The sequence below is a fragment of the Lactuca sativa genome, chromosome 8 (genome assembly GCF_002870075.4).
Source record: "Lactuca sativa cultivar Salinas chromosome 8, Lsat_Salinas_v11, whole genome shotgun sequence".
Lineage (NCBI taxonomy): Eukaryota > Viridiplantae > Streptophyta > Magnoliopsida > Asterales > Asteraceae > Lactuca > Lactuca sativa.
In genome coordinates, this window is record NC_056630.2 from 192511853 (window position 1) to 192521038 (window position 9186).

Here is a 9186-nt window from a genome sequence, read left to right on the forward strand (position 1 = left end):
TAATATTCACCAAGAAGTGACCATATTCTATGACGGGGTTAATGTAATGACAAGGCAACTCCTTAATTCTCACAAAGAAAAATCTGGGGGAAGTCAAGGAATTAGTTGAAGAATTTGCAAAGCATTCTTGTGAATACCACAATCCAAGGAATAAAGGCGTAAAAGGAGTTGGGAGTGCACATTCTGAAGAAATGGTTGCTATGATGGCAATGCTAAATACCACGGACCGAAGGCTGACCCAAATGGACCAATCAATTCATGCAATTAAAGTTGGTTGTGAACGATGTAATGGTCCACATTTGACCAAAGATTGCCATGGATGAGTATGTGAACAAGAAGGCTCAAGTTTGCTAGTCGACTGGGGACAAATATGATGAAGATTGGGGAAAACCAAAGAAAGAGTGGCTGCTATACGATGAATACAAGAAGCAAAAGGAAGAGAAATTTAAGTAGACATGTCGAGGCTTCTACTAAAAAGAGCAACCACCAGCCGAGAAGAAGGTGGACTTGGAAAACATTTTGACCAAATTTATGGAAGCTTCCGAGAAAAGGCATGATGACACCCATGCAGTGCTAAAGGAACACACGAAAATGATGAAAGAACAACAAACAATGATGATTGACCAACAAGCTTCATTAAGAAATCATCAAGCATCAATCCATAATCTCGAAGTGTAAATTGGTCAGCTAACTACTTTGGTGAGGAACAAATTGTCCTCACAATTTCCCGAAAAGTACGTTTCAATCCCATGTAATGATGATTGATATTGAAGAAGAGGCCATTTTTGAGTTCCTAGAAGCCCTAGAAGTGGAGCCAAAGCCACCCGGAACAAAGCCAAACAAGTTGAAACTTGAATATGAGAATGTTGTTGAACTACCGAATTCATGTCGTGCACCTCCTCTGTTCACGACATGGACCCGGCCTGAACAACAAAATTCAGATTTCGTTCTAGTATATCGTCCGCCTCTACCGTTTCCTTCCCGGGATGGTCTTAGTCCACTAGAAAGAGAGCTTTTGGAGTTTATTAAGCACGTGAGGGGTATCCTGATTAATACTCCTTTTGTCGAGTCATTACCCAAAATTCCCGAATATGAAAAGTTTTTACAAGACTTGATAGACACTCGTCACCAACTAAAGAAGAATTCTAAGGTGATTCTAAGTGAGCAAAGTTCAAGGGCTGTATTGGGAGAGTTACCTAAGAAGATGGGAGATCTCGGACGCCTCACTCTTCCATGTGAGTTTGGAAACAATTTGAAGACATATGCTTTAGCCAATTCTGGGGCTAGCATAAATTTGATGCCTTTTTCTTTCTACCAAAAGTTAAATATCCAGAAGATGAAGGTAACAAAAATGACCATCCACATGGCCAATTGTTCGGTGACGCATCCGAGGGGAATTGTTGAAGACATCCTTGTTAAAATTGGGAAATTTGTTTTCCTAGTTGACTTTGTCATTATGGATATGAAGGAGGATGCAAACATCCCAATCATTCTTGGTCGCCCTTTGCTAAATACCGCTGGTGCTTTAGTTGATGTTTGTGAATCTAAGCTTACATTGAGAGTTGGTGATGATATGGAAGATTTTGGAATAAAAGATGGATTTCAAGGATATGATGTTAAAAGTGAAGTGTTCAACATTGATGAAGAGAATGAACTTGAAGAATTAGAGAAGCTTATGGAAGAAGAAATCAAAACAATTCAGCAAGCCAAACGCACTAAACCAAGAACATCCATTCCATTTTTCGATGAAGTTATTGCCTATACAAAACCAACATCTTTGATAAATGAGGAAAAGTTACATCAAAGGCGACTAGTCCAGTAGTGAAGGAAGAGAAGGATACTATGGAGCGTAAGTGTGAAGAAAAATTGGAAACAAAAGGAACATAAAGGAAGCTTGACATAGGCGAGGTGAAAGCTAAAAAGGAAAATTTGAAAAAGGCGTACATTAGATGAGTCCAAGCATACAAGAGGCGATGGAAGGAGCAAAAGATCCAGCTGGTGGTGGACTCATCTGAAGATTCAACTTAGAAGGCATGGAGCAAAACTCAAGACTCCTCAAAAAGAAGTGCTTTTCGGGAGGCTACCCGAGTTTGCTTTGCATTTTTCTATTCTTTTCTTTTGAGATTTTACATTTTTAGTTTAGGGAAGTGATCAATTCATCATCTAAAAACTCTTAATTGGTAAGAATTAGTTGTGGGGTACTTTAGATTTAAGTGGTGAACAATGAAACTAAATATATGTCATTAACTAAGTTAATTTTTAGTTCAAACTGAAATCACGTCGTGGACACGTGTTTCAAGACGTGGCGACTGAGGAATTATGGGGACTGACTTCCAGTGGCCTAATTTCTTAGCCTAATGTTTTTTTTATGGACCGGATTAATTTGGCCCCTAAATCAAACAACGACATGAAATTATCATTCACAACGTGGCCGTTAAAAGAACACGGGGGGTCGGGGACCAGTTATGTAAGCCCTTTGACCTACCATTTGTTTACTCCACTGGTTGCACGAACGGGAGCAAGAACACCCCACAGCCGATTTTCTTCATTTTTCTTCGAAATCACTTGCGTTTTCTTGTCTTCTAACTCCATTTGATATGTATTTCATCCTTTAATTGCTGCCATTGGTCTTAATTTTATGCCATTTGATGGTTAGGGTTTGCTTAGAAATTAGAAGTCCCAAATTGGTTAAATTAGTTGGTGTTATACGGATGCATGGTCTTAGCTTAGTCAGAAAAACAAACTCCAAGTGTTATTTTTGCTGGGTTTCGACTGTTATATACTCGATCTAAGTTTCACGTCCGACTGCATACCACGATGTGAAACACTAGTTCACGTCGTGAATGCTAGGCGAACAAAATGTTGTTTCGTTTTTCTAATACTTTTGGTGTTTTGTTTGGTTTTGGTTTGTTTGTGATTTTAGGTATGTCCCCTAGGCGTGTTGTTCAACAGGAGGAAAACAATCCAATCGATGTGGCAAGCATTCACCCATTGTATTGGTTTCCATGGAATATATCTCAGGCATTATTAACAACATATGAGAACCGATTGGGATGGCTATATAATCGAGAGTTTGCGATAGCACCCGTTATGGATTGGAATTGGCTTAGAGGTGTGGGTATGGTTTCAGAATTGGAGCATTTTTGGACAAAGGTGTATGAAGGAAATGATTTTTATTTTACATGTCACGGTTGGAGGAACTTGTTTACAATTCAAGAACCCATTTATCGGGAATTATCAGTGGGTTTTTTCTCTACCATAGGCTTTGAAGAACGAACTATGGACTTTCATTATAACCGGGAACTAGTTTTCCGGTTGGGCGGGGTTTTTCGCGAGTGCAGTCTTCTCGAGTTCGCATGGCACATGGGCTTGTACACGGAGGTGGAAACTAAATCCCCATTTTTTGTGCCATTCTTTCTTGGATGTTTTCGAGATTTTACACCCGGCACTTTAGATGCCCAATTTTGGAGGACTATCTCCAATCACACATATGATTCTCGTGAATCATAGATTCGGAATCTCGTGTATCGTTTTCTTCATCGCCTTGTCACCTTTTCGATCAATCACAAGCTCCATGGTGATAAGGTGTCCATTCATAATTTGTTCTTTTTGTGGAGTATTATTACTCCTGGGGTTTGTTGTGATCTACCATATATGCTTGTGAGGTTCATGGGGAAGAAAGCGGCCGGTTCTAGGCAAGGGAATCCGATAACGGTTGGACATTTGGTCACTCTCCGTGCCCGGTCATATGGGATTTTATCACCCAATTTTGTTCGGAAACTTACCTAATTCCCAGACAATGATTTGCCAATTCAAGTTTTGGGGGTTATGAGAGTAGTGGTAAATGCCGGGGGAGGATATGTTATACCCCTGGAGGATGATGAGCAACAAGGAGAGCAACCCGAGCAATAACCTCTGGCAAGATGATGAAGGAATGTGAGAGCCCGGGGAGATATGGAGCAAAACCGTCACGCGACACCATATGAGGGTGGAGAACCCACTGACCCGTTTCAAAGTCGGGTTAGTTCTTATTTGGATAATCTTCGCGGTGGAATGACATATAACACCCAACTTCTTGAAACCATGTTTTCTCACATGGGTGTGGTTCGACTACCTTTCGTGCTACCGTAAGGCCCTTACATACCGACTTGGGAGGAGCTTTAGATACCAAGGGGAGATGGAGAAGGACCAAGTGGAGGTCAAAGACGTGAAGATGATGATTGATCGCTTTATTTTACTTTTTATTTGGTTTTTAGTTTTTATTAGTTTTTGTTTAGTTTGAAACTTAATTTGGTTTGTAAGACTCATGAAATTATTATGTTACTACTTTCTTTCCTTTGGTTGCTATATTTCATATTTGCTACGGAGTCTAGGGAAGGAAGTCGGGAGTTATGAGCGGTTATGTTTAGCCAAAGGTCGTTTAGAGTTGTAAGTCAAGAGTCGAGACCCACAATTGGAAATAAGTGTGGGGTGTGTCAAAGAGAAGATTGAATTAAACAGAGTCTTAAAATACTAAACTAGAAGAGTCTTAACCCATTAAGGCATTGTTTAACGTTCAAGGTTTAAGAAGAAGTGGGAAATTTTTATTTCCTGATTGCTCAGGTTTCACGAAGTGGCGAACGATTTCACTTCGTGAACCGATATTCATTGGATTTTGAGATTACGTTTTTGTGTGGCACCACAACGTGGCAATCCTTATCACGTCGTGATTCTGTGATTTTATAAACATGAAGTCCTTTGGCGCGTTGTACCTTATGGCGTACCACGTTTGTTTTTGGATCATTATGAAGACTATTATGGCTCATTTCCTATACCATACAATGTGGCGTTTTCTTTCCCACGTTATTCTATATGCTTTAGAGATTTGCATCCTTTCTTATGGAAGATTGAAGTTTCGATTCATTGCTTGAGGGCTCATCTACATACTCCGCGAGTTTAAGGTCCGAGTGCTTGTTCAGAAGAGGTTCCTTTTCGAGATGCGCATGTTGTCCACACTTATGGAGTTCAATCACACCACTATCCCCGGGGAGTCTGTTCCTTTTTCTCCCTTTTATTGCTTTTATTTAGTTTATGCATATAATGAGGGAATTGTATGTAATAAGTGTGGGGTAGGAGGTCGAAAAAGTAAAATTACTAGAAAATTTGGTAAATTTTAAATTTTAATAATAATTTGAACTTATGTTGCTAGTGTTGCATTGGTTGATCCGATAAAATCTCAAATGTTTAGTCAAGCCAAAACACCTTATAGTGCATTTGTGGCCTCCTTAATTCTAGTGAAATCATAGAACAAAAACACATCCTCGCTTAGTTTGAGGAATGCGATATGTTTAGCAGCCTAAACCTGAAATGTATCCAGGAAAGCTATGTCTTAACCAATAAAGGTTGAAGTTAAGCGCCCATGCTTAAGAATGTAGGTTATTTTTTTGAATGATATAAAAAGTGAGTACATGTAAAAAAAGAGAGATGTTACCAAAAAGTGAAAAATTAAAGAATTTTTGGAGCATAAAAGTATCAAAGTATGAAGATCAAAGATCAAAAATTCAGAAGTTTCAAAAGTTGAAGATATATAAATCACACAAAAAGTTGGTGAAATCAAAGGTCAAAAATCGAAGAAGTGAAGAATTTGAGAGCTCCATATTGTGGTATCTTCTAAAAGTTGTAATTATCTATTTATGTACAGAGGATGGATTCGGAGGGTTGCATAAAATGAGCATTGTTCTAAAGAAGTGGGTGACTGTTTATGAGGATTGTGAGTATTTTGAATTGAGGGGGGTTACTAAGGAAAATTTTTAGACACAATTGCATGCGTTGAGGTCTTGGCATAATGGCTGAGTTTGAGTTGGATTGTTCTATGTAATGATGGTGATTAAGGTTTGCATTAATAATTAGATTTGTTTGAGGGCAAGCAAAGAACAAGTGTGGGGTATTTTGATATTGCCATATTTATACATATTTTTTAGGCATTATTTATTTACATTTTTATTGATATTTCGTTTATTTTCATAAAATAATGGTACTTATAAGGATAGATTGTTATTTGCAGCCAAAGTGAAGCATTTTCGAAGAAAGGGACCAAAATTGACAATACTTGGAACATTGGAGACTTGGAGTACAAAAGTTGAAGAAATCCAAGGGACTTACCGAAGTCACGACGTGAACTAGAAGGCCACGATGTGGCATGAGTCCTCTAGAAGATAAGTACACGCGAAGTAAAATCCTTGCCCGATACGGATAACACTCAAACCACGACGTGGAACATCCTTCCACAACGTGAAATATGAATTTCGTGAATATTATAAATTGGCTTGTCCATTACGACTTGGGGAACTTTTGGTTGGAGAAAAGGGTTATAGAAGACGAATTTTAGCAGAAGAGAAGCTCTAGAAAAAGGTTTTCAACACCAAAGGAGTAAAGGTTCATAATTAGTTTATTTGTTTGATACTTGAACATGTCTTACACTTTGATTTGTGTATGTTTACTTGCCACTATGAGTAGCTGAATCTAGCAACTCTTGTTTAGCTAGATGAAGCTTCTAACATATGGTTTAGCTTAATGATTATTGGATTTGTTAGTTGGTAAATTGCTTGTGTTCGATTTGTTACTACCTAGCATGTTAATATTTGTTTCTTTAGCTGCTTGAATTCACGTTATGTGTAGTTAGTGATCATTAAACTGCATAAACTTGATAACCTAGTGATTTAGTGAACACTAATATGCTAGAGCTAGGATCGACCAAAATCTTAGATGGTAATTAAAGTAAATAAATTTAGTTGTGCTAGAGAACATAAATTATGACCATAATTGTGTTTACATAATAAATCTTACATAGCATACCTATAACTAATAACTAGGTATGTCTTTTTCTTATGTATGACCATACAAGGTAGTTCATGAATTGGTAAAAAGATTAGTAAATTTAGACTTAAATTGCTAACAATATAATATTTGGTGACCAACTTGGTAATCCATAATAGCTAGATAACCATAAGGAGGAAGTGGATTTGAACTAAACAAGAGTGTTTTAATTAATTGACTGAATTCGGTGACTTAAGTTCATATGGTCTTGTAATATCAGATAAAACCCCATCTTCGCTCTAAAATTAGGTTAATTTAGTAGTAGATAAATTAATTAGTAAAGACCGTTCGCTGTGATCGACACCCGACTTACCCGACTATTTTATAATTCGAATAGGTACACTGCCTAGGTGCATTTTAGTTAGTTAAGTTAGTTAGGTTATAAATATTAAAATTAGTGGGTACTTTTGTGCACATCAAGTTTTTGGCGCGGTTGCCGGGGAACGACTTAGTTATAAATTATTTATTTCTTTTGATTAATCGATCCTTTTTGTGGGATAAAACCTGCAAAAAGTTATTTTACCAAGCATAGTTTAATTTACTTTTTTTAGTTACATGATTCACGACATGAACCCCTAGGCTCACGACGTGAAAACTGTAAATTCTAGTTTCCTTTGATTTTTAGTTTAGTTTTCTATTTTAGTTCAGTTTTACGTTTTTATTTTTGTTTTATTTCAGGAGTTCATGACCAGAGGCTCTAACACACCTTTGGTGCCACCTCTTGAAGACCAAGAGTCCACCCTTCACAAAAAGAAAGATAAGAACGTGAAGGAAGATCAAACACCAAAGAAGACACCTTTACAAGAATTCAAGTCAGTTTGCTCAAAGAAGTCGGGGAAGAAAACAAAGGAGTCATGTTCATCTTCAAAGAACAAGAGCAAGCTTGAAAACTTAGATCAAATAGTTGTCCAACCCAAATCCGAATACGATACTGAGCCTGAATTTGAATTACATATAAGTGAACCCAAAAACGAGCCAAGGAACGAGATGGAAAACATTGAAGAAATGTCCATGGGAGCTTACAGAAAGAGAAGTAAAGATGATGTTGGTCCAGGTTGAGTACAACCTGCCATTCCTGCCACTGCCACATTCGAGCTGAAAGGACATATCCTTTCTTCACTGAAGGATATCCCATTCCATGGAAATGATCATGAGGATGCGTTTAAGCAATTAGATGAAGTCAACGATATAGTTGATTATTTCAATGTCCCGAATGTAAATAGAGATACCGTCTTGCTAAGGATGCTACCCGTCACTTTCAAGGGTGCAGCAAAAGATTGGTTAAAAGCACTACCACCGGGTACAATCACTACATAGGCTCAAATGCGTGAGCAGTTTCTTGACCAATTTTGCCCACCATCCAAGATAGCTAAACTCAAGAAGGCAATAGCCAATTTTGAGCAAAACCTGGATGATTCACTTTACGAAGCATGGGAGCGCTACAAGGGGTTGTTAAGGAATTTTCCTCAACATGACCGTAACATTCAACAAGAAGTGTCCATATTCTATGACGGGGTCAATGTAATGACAAGGAATCTCCTTGATTATCATGGACCACTTACAAAGAAAAATCTAGGCGAAGTCAAGGAATTAGTTGAAGAATTTGCAAAGCATTCTCGTGAATACCACAATCCAAGGAATGAAGGCGTAAAAGGAGTTGGGAGTGCACGTTTTGAAGAAATGGCTGCTATGATGGCAATGCTAAATACCATGGACCGAAGGCTGACCCAAATGGACCAATCAATTCATGCAATTAAAGTTGGTTGTGAACGATGTAATGGTCCTCATTTAACCAAAGATTGCCATTTGGATGAGTATGGGAACAAGAAGGCTCGAGTTTGCTACTCGAGTGGGGAAAAGTATGATGAAGATTGGAGAAAACCAAAGAAAGAGTGGGTGCCATACGATGAGTACAAGAAGCAAAAGGAAGATAAATTTAAGCAGACATGCAGAGGATTCTACCAAAAAGAGCAACCACCAGCCGAGAAGAAGGTGGACTTGGAAAACATTTTGACCAAATTTATGGAAGCTTCCGAGAAAAGGCATGATGACACCGATGCAGTGCTAAAGGAACACATGAAAATGTTGAAAGAATAGCAAACAATGATCATTGACCAGCAAGCTTCATTAAGAAATCATCAAACATCAATCCTTAATCTCGAAGTCTAAATTGGTCAACTAACTACTTTGTTGAGCAACAAATTGTCCTCACAATTTCCCGAAAAGAACGTTCAATCCCATGTAATGATGATTGATACTGAAGAAGAGGCCATCTGTGAGTTCCTAGAATCCCTAGAAGTGGAGCCAAGGCCATTCGGACCAAAGCCAAAG

At 38.2% G+C, this 9186-nt stretch overlaps 1 non-coding gene across 1 annotated transcript; it reads right to left on the reverse strand.

The window, feature by feature from the left end:
* Positions 1 to 8226: 8226 nt before the first annotated feature.
* On the reverse strand, positions 8227 to 8333 carry LOC111911780 (small nucleolar RNA R71). The gene has a single exon (XR_002856970.1). It is a non-coding gene; the product is annotated as a small nucleolar RNA R71 (small nucleolar RNA).
* Positions 8334 to 9186: the final 853 nt, after the last annotated feature.